We start from the raw sequence: 20,833 nt of genomic DNA on the forward strand, positions 1-20,833 counted from the left end.
ATTTGAACTAAAGCAGAAATGGTGTAACTATTGAATTCAATGAGGCAATACCATGGCCTTTCACATGAAGACCCACAGCAGCACATACAAATCTTCGTAGAAATATATGATACATACATTTCTGAAGGGGTGAATACTGATTATATCATATTGATACCCATTCCTTTTCCTCTAATAGGGGAAGCAAAGAGGTGTTTACATACTGAACCACCACACTCGATCTCTTCATGGGAAGATTATGCTCGAAAGTTCCTTATTCGATTCTTCCCATCATAGAAGACTACACGTTTAAGGAGTGAGATCTTGAGTTTCAGACAAAAAGATGGAGAAAATCTCTACCAAGCTTGGGAGAGATTTAAAGGCATGCTCAAAAATTATCCTATCACCATCAATCAAATGATGTGTTGGTTCACACATTTATAAAAGGCCTTGAGTCGAATATAAAGATTCTCTTAAATTCAGCAGCAAGAGGCCAAACTTTGGAGAAAACTTATGAAAAATTGTATACATTGTTGAATTGAATTTCACAAGGGAATCCTGATTGGCATGCAGACTCAAGAAGTGCTCCCAAGAAGGTTGTAGGGGTATTGGAGGTAGATCAGTTTACTACATTATAGGCACAAATTGCAACAATGTAGAATCATATAACTACTCAGTTAAACAACTTAAAATTGGGTGTTACACAACTAGCAGCCACGACAAATCTAGTTCAATAGGTAAATTCTTGGTGTGAAGTTTGCAAAAGTGGTGAGCACACAGCAAACGCATGTTCTGTTAATCCAGATTCAGTCAACTATGTGGGGAATGTAAATCGTCAGGGTCAATAGAATTTTGGCAACATTTATAATCCCAATTGGGGGAACTACCCCAATTTCTCATAGGGTGGAAATCAGGCAAAAAATACAAATCAGTACAAGGGACCAGTGCAACTAAATCCATAACCAGCTCAGAATAATTAGGCTACCGCTCAGAATATCAATATGAAGGAATTAATTACTCAGTTTATGGATCAACAAGCACAGTTTGTGGTAACATAAAGACTCAATAGGAATATTTTATAGCTGATTTGAAGAGTCAACAATTACTTAGAAGAAATTTAGAGTTGCAGTTGGATCAAATTGCAGGATCACAGAATACAAGGCCACAAGGAGCATTACCTAGCGATACAGGGGCCAATCCAAAACAGGTAAATGCGGTCACAACAATAAGTAGACTGCAAACTAAGGAGATGATTCAGGAGTAGGATAATCCCATAATCAATGATGATAGTTCTAAAGATGATGCAGAAAAAGAAGTCACACAAAAATCCGCAAATGAGGAAATTCGTGTGGGCAAGAAGATTGGTCCCTTTCCCTTTCCTTAAAGGGAAAGAAAACATCAAGAGGAAATAAGTTATAAGAAGTTCCTAGATCTTTCGAAGCAGGTTCAACTAAACCTTTCTCTTGTTGATATCTTGCACTTACTCAAGAGTGCACGTCCAAAATTCAAAATAAACTGCCCACGAAGTAGAAGGATCCAGGTAGTTTCACCTTCCATATTACCATTGGACAGACTATTTGTGTATGTGGATTGTGACTTGGAAGCTAGCATAAATCTCATGCCCACATCATAGTATTGAAAGATGGGCCTTGGGAGTCCCAAACCCATGACTATTATTTTGCAATTAGCAGATAGGTCCTTTGCTAGGACAGATGGTATTATTGAAGATGTGTTGGTGCAAGTAGGATCTTTAATCTTTTCGGTGGATTTTGTAATTCTTGACTTTGAGGCTGATCCTGTTGCTCCATTTATTTGGGATAACCCTTGTTAGCAATAGGACAATTACTTATTGATGTAACAGCTGGAAAAATAATGATGCAAGTGCATGATAAGGTAGAAGTTTTTAATGTGTACAAAGCATTGAAACTACCAGCCATATATGAGGAGTTGTCTTCTATGTCGGTTATTGATCTTGCTTTGGATTGGCATTTGCTGTTGTCTGACGATCCATTAGAGAGAGCTTTGATGGGTCATGATCTGTATGGAGACATGAAAGTATTAGAATTGGTCAAGGTTATGAATTTGGCAGTGGTTGAGATAAAGAAAGTGTTATTCAAGCCTTTGAATAGGCCAATTGGTCCATCGGCCAGGCCCTTAGTTGAAGAAGCTCCTAACTTGGAGTTTAAGGTTCTCCCTTCTCATTTACAATATGTTTTTATTGGTGATCAAGATACTTTGCCTATCATTTTATCTGCAGGTTATCAGATGTACAAGTAAAGAAAGCTATAATATTTCTAGAGAGGAGAAGAAAGGTGATTGGTTAGTAGATATCTAATATTATAAGAATTAATCTAGAATTTTGCATGCACAACATCTACATGGAAGAGGGTTACAGACCTAGAGAGCAACAACAATGAAGGTTAAATCTTGTGATGAAAGAGGTGGTAAAAAAATAAGTGATTAAGTGGTTAGATAGTGGTATTGTCTACCCAATTTCTGATAGCGAATGGGTGAGTCTGGTGCACTGTATACCAAAGAAGGGAGGAATGACTGTAGTGACCAATAATGATAATGAGTTAATTCCCACACGTACGATGACCGATTGGAGGATCAGTATTGATTATCGGATGTTGAATGAAGCAACTCATAAAGATCACTATCTAATTCCCTTCATTGACCAAATATTGGATAGATTGGTGGGGAAAGAGTATTATTGTTTTCTGGATGGGTACTATAGCTACAATCAGATAAGCATAGCATTGGAAGATCAGGAGAAGACCACTTTCACTTATCCATAAGGTACATATGTGTTCAGACGCATGCCCTTTGGCTTATGCAATGCACCTGCTATATTTTAGAGATGTATGATGGTGATATTCTTAGACATAGTGAAAGAATTTGTGGATGCATTCATGGATGATTTCTCTGTGTATGTTAATTCTTTTGATAAATGCTTGTAAAATCTTGATAGAGTCCTAGCTCGATGCGAAGAAATAAACTTGGTGCTGAATTGGGAAAAGTTCCACTTTATAGTTAAGGAAGGAATTGTCCTAGGCCATAAAGTGTCATGCAAAGGACTTGAAGTGGACAAGGCGAAGGTTGAAGTGATTAAAAAGTTTCCTCATCAAGTCACAGTCAAAGGAGTACGGAGTTTTCTTAGACATGCAGGGTTCTATAGATGATTCATTCAAGATTTCTCAAAGATTGCAAGACCCATGTGCAAATTGTTAGAGAAAGAAGCGAAGTTTGAGTTTGGGGCTAATTGCTAGGAAGTTTTGAAAAGCTTAAGAAGAAGTTGACTGAAGCAACTACTATGATCGCACCTGACTGGGAGTTATTTTTTGAGCTGATGTGTGATGCTAGTGATATTGATGTGGGAGCGGTTTTAGGTCAGCGAAGAGATAAGGTATTTTGCTCAATCTACTATGCTAGAAAAGTGTTGAATGATGCTCAAGTTAACTATACAGTTACAAAGAAAAAGATGTTGGTAGTGGTGTATGCATTTGACAAGTTTAGATCTTACCTAGTTGGCACTAAGGTCTTTGTTTATACTGACCATGCTGCCATTAAGTATCTTGTAAACAAAAGGAATGCAAATCCACGACTGATTAGGTGGATTCTGCTACTATAAGAATTCGATCTTGAGTTACGAGATAGAAAGGAAGTAGAAAATCAAGTTGCTGATCACTTGTCATGGCTGGAAAATTGAAACCATATTGTTGATGAATCCCTTAGTATTAAGGAAGAGTTTCCTGATGAGAAGTTGTTATCTTTAGATACAGTTGAGTTCCCAGGATATGCTAATATTGTGAACTTGATAGCTTGTAAGGTGTACCCTCCTTATACCACCACACAACAAAGAAAAAAATTACTCCATGATTTTCATGCCTACATTTGGGACGAACCATATCACTTTAAGTAGGGTCAAGGTGGAGTCATTCGTAGGTGTATTCCAGAGGTTGAATTTTCAAAGGTGCTATAAGATTGCCACTCATATCCATATGGTGGACATCATGAGGGTGAGAGGACTGCGCGAAAAGTGTTGCAATTAGGTTTTTTCTGGCCTACATTGTTTAGAGATGTAGTTTCCTTTGTAAAGAATTGTGATTAATGTCAAAGGTTGGGTACCATATCTAGGCGTCATGAGATGCCCCTTAATAATATTTTAGAAGTCGAAGTATTTGATGTTTGGGGCATCAATTTCATGGGCCCATTCCCACCTTCAGAAAGCATTCTGTACATTTTTGTAGCGGCGGACTATGTCTTGAAATGGGTGAAAGCTATGGAGTGTCCGACTAATGATGCAAGAGTGGTGCTGAAATTTATGAAGAAAAACATATTTTCTAGTTTTGATACACTAAGAGCAATAATCAGTGACGGAGGTACGTATTTCATTAACACTTGGTTTAAAAATATTCTTTCTAAATAGCTGTTAGGAACAAGGTTGCCACTGCATACCATCCCCAAACTAGTGGACAGGTTGAGGTGTCAAATTGGGAGATTAAGCAAATACTTCAGAAGATCGTGAATGGGTAGAGAAAAGATTGGGCGAAGAAGCTAGATGATGCACTCTGGGCCTACTGAACAACTTAAAAGATGCTATTTGGACTTCTCCATATAGCTTAGTGTATGGTAAAGCCTGTGATCTTCTTGTGGAGCTGGAACACCAAGCATATTGGATTTTAAAGAAGCTAAATTTTGAGATAAAGGCTACGGAAGAGAAATGGTTATTGCAGCTGAATGAGCTTGATGATTTTAGAATCCATGCCTATGAAAATGCCAAGCTATACAAAGAGAAGACCAAAATATGGCATGACAAGCAAATTCAATACAGAGTATTTGTACCCGGATAACTTGTTTTGTTGTTCAATTTACGGCTTAAGTTGTTTCCAGGAAAATTGCGGTCGAAATGGTCTGGACCTTTTGAGGTGGTATGTATGACACCTCATGGAGCTGTGGAGTTGTGGAATAAAGAGAAGATGGAGAAGTTGCTCGTAAATGGACAGTGTATAAAGCACTATTGGGTGGATCATTCGGATATGCACAAGAAATCTATCAGTTTTGCTAATGAGTGATGTTGAGCTAAGTCGTGCCACGACGTAAAATAAGGCACTATGTGGGAGGTAACTCACAAATGTAATGTAATAGTTAGTTTAATTTTTAGTAGTTGAAGAATAAAAATAAAAATAAAAAAAATGAGTCATGCCATGATAGAAAATACGGTGCTTAGTAGGAGGCAACCCACTTTTGCTTATGTAATTTTGTTGTTTTTGATTAATGTGCAGGAATGAGAAACTAGGTAGAGATAAAAAAGATGGTGAATATGGGCCATTGAGTAAGTAAATAGTTGATAAGTGGTGAAAAAGGTAAAGGGGTAAGAAAAGATGTTTAAAAATTTGAGAAATTTGGCCTTAGAAAATTTTTTGGATGTAATTTCTAGAGGATCGACGTTATCTTGGTGCATCGCTTTGATGGGCATAAATTCCACAATTAGAAAAAATTTTCAAGGCTATTTCCAGAGAATCGATGTGATTCTGACGCAACACGTCAGTCTGTCGACGCGTTAATTGTCACGCCACGTCGGTTATCATGTAGGCAACACTTAGAGGAAATATTTGATGTAAAATCCAGAGAAGTGACGCGAACTTGACGCGTCATGTTGATTATTCAACGCAATATACAATGCGTCATGTCAACTCTCATTTCTGTGTCAACTTTATAAATACCACTTCAACCTATTTCACTCTTAACCTAACCCTAGCGCCGCAACCACCCTATTTTTCTCCCATTTTCTACTCAATTTTCTTCATTAAGTCAATAAGGTAACATGTGTATCAAAGGAAAGAATACAACTGGGACATTTGGGTCTGCACACAAGAGGAGCAAACAAACTGATAGAGTACCAGAAGCTCTGCATGTTCCCAAGGGCAACGCAGGTTCGGAACAAAACCTATAGCAGAAGCGGGTAGAAAATGGTACTCGCTGCATAAGGAATCAAACTATTCTGCTAACCAGTTTATCAAACGGAGGACCTTGATGAAGGAGTATCCTTCAATGGTGAGAAAGATAGAGGCCCATCATATGAGTTTTCTATTTGATCAGCCAGGAGAATGCAATTTAAGCCTGGTAAGGGAATTTTACACCAACTGGAACCCGAGAGAGTCAGAAGTTGAGATGCGGGGTCGGACAATCACTTTCACGGCAAATACTATTAATGAGTTGTTAGGTGCACATACACCCTATGATGATCCCGGGCCTCTGAAGAAGATGATAGTCGAACCCCCATATCAGCATATACGTCACCTTCTGTACGACACTCGATATACGGCGAGGTGATTCACTACAAAGAGGGAGGTACGCATGCTTCACTTCCATTTGCTCATCTGAATAGGGAGGCCTATTTATGGGCTAGAATCACTTATGCATGTCTGATTCATGGGATACATATGATGGAGGTAACCCATGATAGAGTATGTCTGATTTATGCCTTAATGCATAATGATGTGGACATCAATGTGGGTGCCATTATTTTCTTGGCAATGAGGAAGGCTATATTTTTAGGGGGCATCGATATGGGCTTGGTGGATTGCTGACCAGATATATGAGGGAACACAGGGTGCCTGAAGAAAATGCAGACTATTTACCACCTGTGGGTGATAGGCCACTTGACATTTCACGTACCAAAGAGCCAGCTCCTCATGGGACGAATCTGACTATGCCCGAGCATGAAGGTCAGAATGATGAAATCATGGCCAGGATTTATGGGTCTACTAATTTGCTGCTGAGGGTTTTGAGATGAGTAGTCACCTAACAAGAAATTCGTGCAGTAGAGATGGACTATTCATTAGGGAGTCATGCCAAGACCATGTTGTGGATATGTGATGATTTTGATGAGCCCGTGGATGATGATATCCCTACAGACGAGGAGAGGCACATGGCGTACTCTGATGACGAGTCTGAGGAAGAGGAGTAGTCTAAAGATGATGATGACTCAAATGATGATTTTGGTAATGGCAATGATGCTGAGGCTGATGATGTGATGGCCATGGTGTCATTTGATTGAGCAGGGAGTACCAAGCTACCACACCTTATTTCTAGCACTAGGATAGTGCTCAGCTTAAGTGTAGGGTGGTTGGTGTTTACTTCATCTTCATCTTCATCTCTTTTATTTACCCATGATGTGTGGTTGTGTTGGTTAAATGAACAATTATTTTTTATGTTTCTGGTGAAATTGTAAGTTGACAAGTATTGCCCTTGTTGGCAAAAAATTTATTTTTTGTTTATGTTACTTAGTATTTTAGTTTTACCCTTTGTGGTACAATCTCAAATTACAGTAATTATGTGTTATGCGTGCCCTTTTTGGAAAATTTCATTGTGCAATCATCTTTAGTTAGTGCCTTCCCCTATGATTGATGGATGACGACCATCTTACGGGGAGTACGTTATTAGAAGACGAGAAAGTAGTAAGATCTCGATTGCAACCTTTGAGAAATATTAGTATTGGGAATTTTTTTTGTTTTATATGAAATCTCAACAGGTGTAGTTGATTTGGTTGGCTTAATCATTGAATCTGATAAAGTACAAAAATTGGAGACCTTAAGGATTTGACTTGATTCTTAGCATGCACCGAGTGTGTGAGTAATTGTTTATATTCTGCATGTATGGGAATGAATAGAACTTGCCCGGTGTGTTTGCAAAGAGAAATAAATGGTGTTAGGAGTAGGAAGTGATTTAGGCATTTCTTTGTTAACTTAATTTTAAATACTTTATTTGCCTACCCTTATGCATATTCATAGTCAGCCCCATTGAGCCTATAGCCTGATTTCTTTGGTAGCCTTATATGTAGCCGAATCATTTTTTTTGATAAGACCTTAGTTTGATCCATATTTCCTAAGCACTTTAATGTAAATAATGGAATAAGGGGAAATGTGAAAAGCAAAATAGGAAAAAAGGTGAAACTGAAACTCTAAGAGAAGTAATTTGAGCATTTAAATCAGAAGTTTAGGAGTTAGAAAATAATTTGTGATAAAAATTTCAGTTATTGTTATCCGGTTATTGCGTTACAATGAACCTGTTTTGACCCTGGTCCGTAAGGACAAGGTGCACCTCAATTAAGACACATTTCTTAGGTTAAGGATGTCTATTATAAGGGTGCGTGATGAGGATTGGGATGTGAAGAAAAGCTGAAATATAAAAGAAAAGACTCCTATCAAAGTGTGTTAATGTGATTAGAAAGAGCCAGGTGAAATAAGGGATGTGTAAAGATAATGAGCTGAAAAAGTTTTGTTGAAAAGAATGTGATTTTTATTGAAGGTAGTTATGTATTAAAGTGCTTAGGAAGATTAGTCACTATTTTCAAAATAGTTCCTATTCGTTCCCTTAGCTTGAATTACAACCATGAAAATACCTATTTGATCCTACATTTCAACACCCGACTATTAGTTGAGCAATACACCAAGGGCAAGCCTATGGTTCATCTCCTTATATATGTTAATTCTTTGTTGAGAGTGAGTGTTTGAATTTTAATATTCCCATTCTGATTAAGATTGTTAAAGTGTGAGTGATATGGGAAAATTTTCATTTTGTGAGGGTGCATGCGGATGAAAGTCCGGATTACTTATTGAATGCCTGATTTCGTGCTTATATTAAGTTTGCCAATAAATTGAATGCCGCTGTTGGGACAATGAAGTGTGAAATAAAAGTTGATGTGCCCAACACTAGCATAATTCTTAGGTTGTCGTTAAAAGGTTTGATGATTGTGTTGCCTGAAGTTGTTCGAGGACGAACAAGGTTTTAAGTGTGGGGTGGTGATCTTGGGCGTATTTATATGTCCAAACACCGCTATTTACCCATATTTGGACTTGTTTTGAGAATAAAAAGTATGCTAAATATATTGAATTGCTAGTTAAATTGTGTTTCTTGGCTAAACGATGTGATTAGAGAAACATGGTTGATTTCCCATTGATTTGGAAGAAAATGGGATACATATCATAATGAGGCAAAGGACCAGGCGGATCGAAGGCAAAAACATATGGAGATGCACGAGAGTAAAGAGAAAATAAAGGAGCTGAGGGTAGACGAGATGAAAGAAAGAAACTGAAGAAAAATACCAATGACACGATGCGATCTCAACGCATCGCGTCAACTAGTAACATTTTATGCCTTAGACAGAATTTGAAGAACAATTTCCAGTGCATTGACGGGATGTTAGCGCGTCACGTCGATGCGTGATTTTTTTGAATTAGCAGAAATTCCATGTACAAATTTCAGTGCATCGATGTGATATCAACGCATCGCCTTGATGCTTTAGGTTTTGACCCTTATCTGAATATTGAGGAGAAACTTCCAGAGACATGAGACAATGTCAACGCGCCGCATCGTGTGGTGAAAAAATAGAATTAGCTTGATCTTCAAAGATGAATTCCAGTGTGACAATGTGATGTTGATGTGACGCGTTGGTTGTCTCAATGCGATTTGTGACACGTCACGTCAAGGGTGCAGATCTGGTGAAAATTTTCCAATTATAAAAGGAATATGTGAGCAGAATTACAAGTACTTTTGGAAAGCATAACAATGGCAAAAAAGCATAAAATCTTCTCTTTTAGGGTTCTTTATATTTCTGTTGAACTCCTTTACTTCAAGAATTATTTTGGGTATGATTAATTACTTATTTTGGATGTTGAATTCAAACGTGAGTGGCTAAACACCTTATTTCTGGGGTTGAGGCTAAGAACATGATTACTCTTTTATATTCCTATTCATAGTTTCTTTTGGGATTATCATCTGGGTTGTTCTTAATTTCTTGAGCTTACTATTTTGATGAGTGGACACCATTAGAATAAATTTATATTTCTATGTGCATACGAGAGGACAATCATAGGATAGAACGAAGAAATTAACGAGCACGGTTCTTATCCTTTTATAAAATAAGGGGTTTGAATTAGCATCTAGGATAGGGATATACCTAGAAGCCTTTCTTGGTTCAATTGCAAGAAGATAATTTTATGAATCTAGAAGAATTGTTGTATCTTTGTGGAATTTGTAGCTTTCATATTCAATAGATAGAAGATTTGAGGTTGGGAGACCAAGATCGTGGCATAGACCTTGCGAATCAACAACCCGATAACCAATTAGACTGTGATAAGAACAGAGAATTGTATAATTGTTTGAAATGCCTCAATCCTGGAATCATCATCATTATTGATTACAATCGTTTCTTTCTTTGTTCTAGTCACCACTTGTTATTTCTTGTTTAATAATTTACATTTTTATTCATAAATTTACAATCATCTTGATACTCTATAACATTTAATACCTAGTTGTCTAAAGCTAAAAGTTGATTAAATTTCTAGTTTCTTAGTCCTCGTGGGAACGATATCTGACTGTCTAAGTCTTTATACTACTTGTACGATCACGTGCACTTGCGTGTGCATTTGAGACGCAATAGCACCTATAAAGTATCGTCAGTAGGGAATCCAAACCATAATCCGAAGCTAAATGCGATGGGTTAACTTTGAGAAATGCCCCAAAATAAGCCAAAAGGGTGATCGAACACAATAAATAAGAAAGGAAAAGAAATAGTTTAAAGGCAATCACTACATAAATACCATCCCATGACCTGGTAAAGCCAGTATAAGAGCATTTAGTAATAATAATATAACTCAAGTCTTAAAATAGTCAACATAGTTCTATCTTGAAACTAAAGACTAGACATCAAAGATAGAATGAAATAGAAGACTCGGACTCAAGAGCTCACCCAATCTCTGTATATCAATACAACACAAACGTCGATCAACGATGGCAGTTAGTACTTAGATCTACACTAAAAAGATACAAAAGTGTAGTGTGAATACCAAAACAATGGTTACTCAGTAAGCATCATCTGTTGGCTGAGCTAAATCACTATATAAGTATGATTAAATATAAGATAATATAACTAAAGCGAGGTAAGTTAATGAACCTGAATCAATTCCAACATCGTTGTTCATAAATAAATAATTAAATGGAATAATAGCATAACTTAACATAAAGCATCACCACATATAAACATAACTACAAAATTAGCTCCCATATGCCAATTAGCGCGGAAAAAGTAAATAACCCATCTCAATCCCTCATAATCCTAGAAGGTACAAACAAGATAGAATCACCTATAACCATTATTTATCAACTCTCGTCACATAATTGGAAATCATCCAAGTCATGCCACACTATAGACGTCACTTACCCATAATCATCATTTGTCAATTGATCAACACTTATCAGCTAATCATTATTTCACTAGAATCCATTTATATCATACCATATTATAATCATTTTCTTATTTTTGACTTAGCTAGATTATCAATCTCACTTCCCAATGTCATCATATCATAATGAGTATATCATCATATCATAATATGCATACCAGACTCGAATCAGTATATATATAATCAATATCCAGACTCAAACCGGTGAATATACAATCAATATCCAAACTTGAATTTGTAACTATAATCAATACCCGAACTTGAACCAGTAAATATAATCAATAGTCAGACTATAAATAATAAATTAATCCTTAAAGTCATAATTATCCTTTGGTTTTGAACCAGACAAATATCATCAATATCATATGCATCTTCCGGACTCAAACCAGTAATTATAAATATATCAATATAATCAATATCATAAGTAGTAGCATAATCAATGGGAATCAACTCTCACATCAACCAACATGTCCATCAACTGTCAAGTTTCTCAATATCACCTTAATAAGCATTTCCACAGGTATAACAAGCATATAAAGGTCCACAAAAGCTATCATGCATCTTAGCCTAAGGTAGGTCAAGGGCCCACTTCTAATCTCTGAAGTTCCATTTTAAGAAATTTCTACCGGAACTAGGCTTAAGATATCTAAATCCACTTATTGATTTTAAATAAGCCTCACTTAGATCTAAGATAGTAAAATTACGCAAACAAATAAGCAACTAGGTCAATCATAACTAATTTACGATTTTTGATTGGCCTAAATGGTCCAACTAACCTAACCATTTTAATTCATCAATCCAACACCTTAACCCCATCCTAAATCTAACACAGTATCATAAAAATACTATTAAGTAGCTTGATCTAACAAGGGGAAAATCTAGCCTACCTCAATTCCAAAAAAAGCTCAAGCGATCCATTAAATCACCATTTTTTCCTTCCGAGAAGCTTCCGCAAGATACCAAGCTATCAAAACCGCATTTTATGCATCAATACGATAATAATGATACCCATATTTCACTATTATGCTTCAAGTCCAAAAATTACCCAAAATCTCATGTGGGTCCCATTTATGAAAAATCACGTTTTCGAAGCCAACGCAACGTTGCCATATGCTCAAGGAATCATTATCCTAAAAAATGAGTGTAACTCAAGCTAATTTAAGGATAAAATCAAACCCCTAAGGTTTTGACATTTTAGAACAAGAATCAGAAATTTTACCATGAAAAAGATAAAATCTTACCACAAATCAAAGAAAAATTACGAAAATATATGTTAGTCGAGCTCCTAGATTTCCCACAAGCCTCATTTTAATCTATCTCACCCTTTAAGGTTTTAGTTCTCAAGAAAATGGATCAAGAATAAGCAAAGTCGAGATAAAATGGGGTACTTAATACCCTATCCAGGTTCTTGAGTCTCACAATTGCGACTCGATATTCGCAATCGCAGTACGTTGTGACATGGTCAGAAGTCACTATCGCAACATCCCCTTATCACGATCGTGGTTTGGTGGGCTGTCATGTTGAGTTTTGATCATGACATAATCACCACAATCGTGGATTCTTGGTGAATGCCAAGGGTATCGTGATAGCGATGCGCCAGATACAACTGAGACTTAGGAAATTTTCCAAGTCTCCACCAAGCCCTCGGTATTTATCTAGAATCATGTATATGGAAACAAACTATATAAACACACCTAATTTGATGTTTTGAACTCAATGACATAGTCAAAATTTCCATTCGAGGTTGTTTTGACAAAAAGTAGGTGGGTCCCACACCCAATTTCAATTTCTAAACTTTTCAATCAGTAGGTCAAAATAATCTCGATGCCTTGGGACCCAAACAAAAGGTCCACCTAGCCTAAAATTGACATTTCAGAGCTATTGGAATAGTTAGAATTTTGATTTAAGGTTATTTGGTTTAAGTTTTTGCCCGGTAGCCATTTGGAACCAATAAAGACTTCAAAATAAAAAATTGGCTCTAAAAACCAAACAAATGCCCAATAACCAAAATGTCAGTTCTAGTAAGTCATAAATGAGTTGTGGCAGCTATAGAGAAGCTCTAACGACTAAAATAAGCAAAAAAATAATAAAATAACCTGAAGAGTCATTACATTATTCACTACAAAAGGAACTTTTGTCAACGAATGTTAAGGATTAAGATGATCCTGAAGTCTCAAACATATGAGGATACTAAGTTTGTATCTTCCTTTCGATCTTCCAAGTAGCCACCTCTATTGGGCAGTGCCTCAACTGAACCTTAACTACAAGAATCTCCCTAGTGCGCAACCGCCTAACATCACTAGCCAAAATGATCACCGGCTCTTCCCCGAAGGTCAACCACTCGGCTAACTGGACTGAGTCCCATCTAAGCACATAAGACAGATCTGGAATATATCGTCACAACATAGAAACATCAAAAATTGGATAAAAAAAGCAAAATTCTAAAACATGGAAAATCAGATGAATAATAGTAAAACCTAGAGGTAGAGCTAAATTATAAGTCACGTCACCAACCGTGCGAAGAACCTCGAAAGGTCTAATATATCTAGGGAAGAGCTTTCCCTTCCTCTAAAACCTCATAACACCCTTTATGGGTGACAAACAAAGGAATACTCGATCATCAATACCAAATCTCAAGGCATAAAGCCTACGGTCCACATAGGCCTTCTGCCAACCCTGAGCTGCTGTCAACCTGTCCTGGATCACCCTGACTCTATCTAATGACTCCAGAAGAAAATTAGTACCACAGGATCAAACCTCAAAAGTTTCAAACTATCTAATCAGAGAATGAGGTCTCCTACCATATAAAGCCTCAAAAGGGGCCATCTCAATACTCGAATGTTAACTGTTGTTATAAGCAAACTCTGCCAAGGCTAAGTGCTCCTCCCACTGGTGTCCAAAATCCATAACACAAGCTCGGAGCATATTCTTAAGCACCTGAATATCCACTCGAATTGGCAATCTGTCTACAGATGAAAGGATGTACTTAGATATACCTGAGTACCCAACTCTTCCTGAAAAGCTTGCCAAAAGCTAGAAGTAAACACGGAACCCCTACATAAAATAATATATATGGGCACACCATGCAAATGAACTATCTCATGCGTATAGATGTAAGCTTACCTCTCAATATTGAAGCATATCTGAATAGGAAAAAAATAGGCTGACTTGGTCAATGAATCTATGATGACCTAAATACCATCAAAACCAGAGGAAGTACGCAGAAAAATACTGACAAAATCCATGATAAGCCGCTCCCATTTCCACTAAAAAATAGGCAATATCTAAATCAAACCACCTGGTCACTGATGTTTGGCCTTTACCTGTTGATAACAAAGGCAACGAGACACAAAATCTAGTATATCTCTCTTTATGCAACTTCATCAATAATGTTGTCTCAAATATCTATACATCTTAGATATGCCTAGATGAATAAAATAGCTAGAGCTATGAGCCTTATAGAGAATCAACTGAATCAAGTCATCAATCCTCAGAACACAAATGCAGCCATCAAATCTCAAAACACCCTCAAAATCTAAGGTGCTTCTCTCGGACTCACCACTTAAAACCCAATCACAAAGGAAGCGAATCTTACCATCCTCAAACTGACAATCCTGAATCTTCTCAAAAAGTAAAGACCTTGCCTCAAAACTATCATAAATCCTTCTAGGGTCTGAAATATCAAGGAAAACCATCAAGTTGGCTAAGGAATGAATGTCTCGTGCCAACGACCTATGAGAAATTTAAATACAAGCATAGGTACCCATACTCATTACCTTTCAACTCAAAGCATATTCTACCACATTTGCCTTGCCTGTATGATGCAAGATGGAAATATCATAATCCTTAAGAAACTTCATCCTTCAACACTGTCTAGGATTAGGATCCCTCTAGGTCATAAGATATTGAAGGCTACGATGATCGGTGAAAATCTCACAATGCATGCCATAAAGATAATGCCTCCAAGTATTAAGCGCGAAAACTATTATCATTAAATCTAAATATAATACCCCATATTAATCTTAGCTCGATTCAACTACTATTTGTATGTATAAGAGGCTTAAGGTTTGAAATTTTCATAAAATATTGGGGACTTAGTCGTTTTCAAGACCCCTAATCTTCAAGAATTTTTGTGTTGGTCTTCTCAACCTCACTACGTTGGTTTTTAAGTTAATTTATGTTCGAAGATATAAAAGGTATGTCTCGGGGGAGTTTTGAATTTTTTGAACAAGGCTTGGGTCATGTTTAAATCACAAAACTGGTGGGTCACCACGATAACCCTGGGATGCGACATTAGTCCCGATGTTATGTGGACTATATCACTATGAGGGAAATCAATGATCGCAATAAGACCGCATCACGGTGAGCCTATTGCATTTAGTTTTGAATTTAAATAACTGAGGGACAATTGGGTGTTTTCCCCCTTAACCCAATTGTTCATATCACGACTTGGGGCATTAGTTAGGGCATCATTTTCCCTTCTTCTCCAAATTTTCTCTCAAGAAAACCCTCCTTTTTTTCTGAAGAACAAAATTAAGTTTCTTTTTCTCCAAGAAATCAAGAATTTAAGTTCCCCGAGTACAAGAACCTCCAAGATAGCATCAAGATTAGTGTTTTACTTGCAGGTTAAGAAGCTTAAGGTATGTGGGAGTTCATCCATGGGTCCCTTTTCACCCATAGAGCCCAAAAACCCTCTTTTCAACTAAAAAATAGATTTTTCTCTTATTATGGAGTTTTGTATGTTCAAGATGGATTAAATTCATGTGTTTCCTTAGTAGTTTGACTCTATTCTTATCCAAGAATGATTCTATGAGATGTTAGGTTATCTTATGCTTTAAGTTTTAATTTCCCATGTCATATTCAAGTGATCATGTTGATTTTCTATGTTCAACACATTCCCATATTCAAGTTTATGATTCTCACATGTTTGATAAAATATTTATGTTTTGGGTCTTTGAACCATGATTACATACTTTATTATTTCAAATTTGATATTGTATTTTTTTTACAATCATTCAGTGATGGTGGGTTATAAACACCCGATACCTATGTGTTTTATATGATTTTTAGATCATGATGATTATTCCATAAGGAATTTTCAGGATTTTCACTTTTTTTCGTATGGAAAATTCAATAAGATTTCCATCGATATAAGATTTGCCCAAATCCAATAACTGGGTCAGAAGTTACGACTATTTCAAGTTCCCATCATAAAACAATGCCATATTAGTCTGTGGCGCGCCACACCACAAGAGGAAATGTAAATTCAAGTAGGTGTCCATGATTATGGTGCGTCGCGCCAGGGCCCAAATTGGGAATTGTCTATTTTCCAGTGTCTTAGCACGATTTCCCCCACGTCGCGCCAAAGTTCTAGATCACAAAGGAAGTGGAAATGCAACGGACCCATATAGCGCCATCCCTCAATTTCCCAATTGTCAAAATCCAGTGACACGGTGCGATACTAAGGGTCTAATTCGTGAAATTTTCATAGATATTAAATGACACATCCAGGTTTAAAAGGGTCAACTTCCCACCCCTATTTAAACCCTTAAACACATGACTCAACCACTTTTCACCAAAAATACACTCTCTTCTCACAAAAACATCTCAAGAACAAAGTAGGGCTTTTTATAGAAAATTCAGAATCAAGAATTTCCTCCGACAATCTTGAAAAAATCACAAACCAAGGTATGCGTAGTGTTTATTCATGGACTCTGAATAAATCCTACATCCTTTCTCAGGTCTAAGATAGATGAGGACCCTCAAAAATTCCTAGATCAGGTGCAAAAGGTGACAGACATCATGGGGGTGACTATAGTTGAGATTGCTGAGCTAGGTACATATTAGTTGCAGGATATTGATCACACTTGGTTCAAGTAGTGGAAGTCAGAAAGGGCAGATGATACAGGGTCGGTTGAGTGGGAAGAATTTGCATATGCTTTCCTTGATAGATTCTTTCCCCTAGAGCTTAGGAGAGGTAAGGTGTTATAAATCATCAACCTCAGGCAGGTTAGTATGATAGTGAAATAGTATTTTCTTAAGTTTACTTAATTAGCCAGATATGCCCCTCATGTGGTTGCAGATAGTAGGGCAAGAATGAGTAAGTTCATTTCAGGGGTGAATGATAGCGTGGTTAATGAGTGCAGATCTGCCATGTTAAATAGTGATATGACTTTAGCTAGGCTTATGACTCATGCTTAGCAGATTGAGGAGAAAAATATTAAGATTAGGGAGAAATAGAATAAGGGGGCGAAGACAGGTAGTTTCAACTTTGCTCAGCCTAAGTCAGAAGGAGGAAACCATTCTTAGTTTTGTCCTCAGTCATCAGTTCCAGCTCTTTCTATATCCAATGCTCCAATTCCTAAGTTTAGAGAGGGTAACAAAGAAAAAATGCTAGGCTCTAATTCCTAAGGCAGTGTTAGCAGTGCTCGCACCTATCCTCTTTGACAAACTTATGGCAAGCACCATCAAGGTATTTACAGAGCTGGCAATGGTATTTGCTTCGAATATGGCAAGCCAGGCCACAGAGTTAGAGACTGTCCTCAGTCAGGTCCTCAGGGTCAACAGAATGGCTCCTTAGGTTAGTCTGGTCACCCAAATCAGTAGGGTGCCACCTCCAGTGCTACTAGTCGACAACACTCAAATTTTCTTTATGCTCTTCAGTCCTGACATGATCAGGAAAATTCTCCTGATATGGTTACCAGTACATTACATATCTTTCATGTGGATATTTATGCTTTGCTAGATCCAGGAGATTTTTGTCCTTTGCCACTCCCTATATAGTAGGCGATTCCAAAATCAGTCCTAAAATTCTAGCAGAGCCCTTTTTAGTCTCTATCACAATGGGTAAAACCATCATGGTCCAATGGGTATATAGGAACTGCCCAGTTATGATATCTCAGAAAGTCACTTCAGTAGACTTAGCTGAATTAGAGATGATTGATTTTGATGTTATTCTCAGCATGGATTGGCTTTACTCCTGCTATACCACAGTCGACTATAGAAATTGAATAGTCCAGTTTAAGTTCCCAAATGAACCTATCCTAGAGTTGAAGGGTAGTGTATCCACTTTCAGAGATCAGCTTGTTTTCTACCTTCGGGAAAGAAAATTAATATCTAACGGATATGTCTATCATCTCGTTCATGTTAAGGATTCCCATTCTGAGACTCCTAGTCTTGAATCAGTCCCAATAGTGAATGAATATTCAAATGTCTATCTCGAAGATCTTCCAAGAATTCCTCCCAAAAGGGAAATAGACTTTGGCATAGATCTTCTTCTAGATACTCAACCTAGATCCATTCCTCCATATAGAATGGCACCAGCAGAACTCAGAGAACTGAAAAATAGTTAAATGATCTCTTAGATAAGGGATTCATCAGGCCTATTCTGTCCCCGTGGGGCACTCCAGTATTATTCGTGTGCAAGGAAGATGGTTCTCTCAGAATGTGTATAGACTACCGTCAACTTAATAAGGTCACAGTCAAGAACAAGTATCCTTTTTCCAAAATCGATGACTTGCTTGACCAACTTTAGGGTGCCAATTATTTCTCTAATCTAGACCTCAGATTCGGCTATCATCAGCTTAGACTCAAAGAATGTGACATTTCAAAAATAGCTTTCTGAACTAGGTATGTTCACTTCAAATTTCTAGTCATGTCAGTTGGTCTTACTAATGCCACAGCCACTTTCATAGACTTGATGAATTGTGTGTTCAAGCAATACTTGGACATATTCTTCATAGTCTCATACATGATATTCTAGTCTATTCCTATAGTGAGTGCGATCATGCATACTATCTCAGGACAGTACTTCAGACTCTTAGAGATCATCAGCTATTCACCGAATTCAGTATGTGTGAGTTTTGGCTAAGTTCAGTACCATACCTTGGTCACATCATTTCTGGTGAGGGCATTAAAGTAGATCCTCAAAAGACTAAAGCAGTAAAAAACTGGCCTCGCCCTATCTCTCCATCAGATATTAGGAGTTTCTTGGGTTTGGCTGGCAATTACAGATAGTTTATAGAGGTATTTTATTCTATTACATCCCCTATGTCCAGATTGACTTAGAAGAAAATGAAGTTTCAGTGGTCAGATCCTTGTGAGAAGAGTTTCTAGGATTTGAAGACTCGACTCACCTCAGCTCAAGTTTTAGCTCTTTCCAATGGTCCAGATGGGTTCATAGTGTATTGTGATGCATCTAGAGTGGGTTTAGGTTATGTCCTCATGCATCATGGTAAGGTCATAGCCTACGCCTCTAGACAGCTTAAATCCTATGAGAAGAATTATCCTACTCATGATCTTGAGTTAGCAGCCGTAGTCTTTGCCTTGAAGATTTGGAGGCATTATCTCTACAGAGTTTATGTAGATGTATTCACAGATCATAAGAGTCTTTAGTATGTCTTTTCTTAGAAATATCTCAATCTTTGTCAGATAAAGTGGTTAGAGTTCTTGAAAGATTATGGCATGAGTGTCCTTTATCATCTGGGAAAGGCCAACGTAGTGGCTGATTCTCTCAGTAGACTATCTATGGGTAGTGTTTCTCATGTTGAGGGTAGTAAGAAGAAGTTAGCTCAAGAAATCCATTAACTTGCCAGACTAGGCATTTACTTAGTCGATTTAAAAGAGGGTGATATATGGGTTTAGAGTAGTTCAAAATCATCTCTAGTTTTCAAGGTAAAAGAAAAGCAAGATAGAGATCCCAGCCTTGTCATGTTGAAAGAGTCAGTCTAGGATCAGAAAGTAGAGGTTTTCTCCCAAGGAGGAGATGGTGTCCTTTGTTGTCAAGGCCATCTTTATGTTCCAGGTGTAGATGACTTAAGGCAACAAATTATTGTAAAAGCGCATGATGTGTGCTACTCTATTCATCCAAGGGCCATAAAGATGTACTGTGACTTGCGGGAAATCTATTGGTGGAGTGGGGTGAAGAGAGACGTTGCAGAGTTTGTAGCTAAGTGCTCTACATATCAACAGGTTAATATAGAGCATCAAAAGCCTAGTGGTCCTATACAGGAGTTCAGTTGATTAGAGAAAGACTTCGGGCTGCTCAGAGCTGACAGAAGTCTTATGTAGATGTTCATAGAAAAGATCTCGAGTTTGAGATTGGTGATCATGTCTATCTAAAGATCTCTCCCATGAAAGAAGTGAAGAGATTTGGCAAGAAAGGTAAGCCCAGTCCCCGATATATTGGTCCCTTCAAGATTCTTAGTCGCTTTGGCAAGGTAATCTATGATCTCGAATTGCCTTTAGATCTACCCTCAGTTCATCCAGTATTTCATGTCTCTTTGCTCAAGAAGTGCATAGGTGACCCATCAGGTGTAGTCCCTATTCAGAGCATTGATGTTCAGAACACTCTCTCTTGTAAAGAGATTCCAGTCGAAAGGTTAGGACTATCAGACTTGTAGATTGAGGAACAAAGAAGTTCCTCTAGTTAAGGCTCTTAGGAAAACTCAGCCCATCGAGGGAGCTACTTGGGAAGCAGAGGAAGACATGCATACCAAGTATCCTCACCTCTTCTTCGCCAACATAGATTAAGGTCAAGGTAAAAATTCTCCTTAAGCTTACTTAGTTTCATGTTTAGTGTTCATCACAAACTTGGTATGCAGTTT

General features: G+C 37.5%; 1 non-coding gene across 1 annotated transcript; it reads right to left on the reverse strand.

Moving 5' to 3' along the window:
- Window positions 1-285: 285 nt before the first annotated feature.
- Window positions 286-394, reverse strand: LOC124899799. Its single transcript, XR_007057362.1, has one exon. It is a non-coding gene; the product is annotated as a small nucleolar RNA R71 (small nucleolar RNA).
- Between the last annotated feature and the right edge of the window lie 20,439 nt (window positions 395-20,833).

The sequence above is a fragment of the Capsicum annuum genome, chromosome 6 (assembly GCF_002878395.1).
Source record: "Capsicum annuum cultivar UCD-10X-F1 chromosome 6, UCD10Xv1.1, whole genome shotgun sequence".
Classification (NCBI taxonomy): domain Eukaryota; kingdom Viridiplantae; phylum Streptophyta; class Magnoliopsida; order Solanales; family Solanaceae; genus Capsicum; species Capsicum annuum.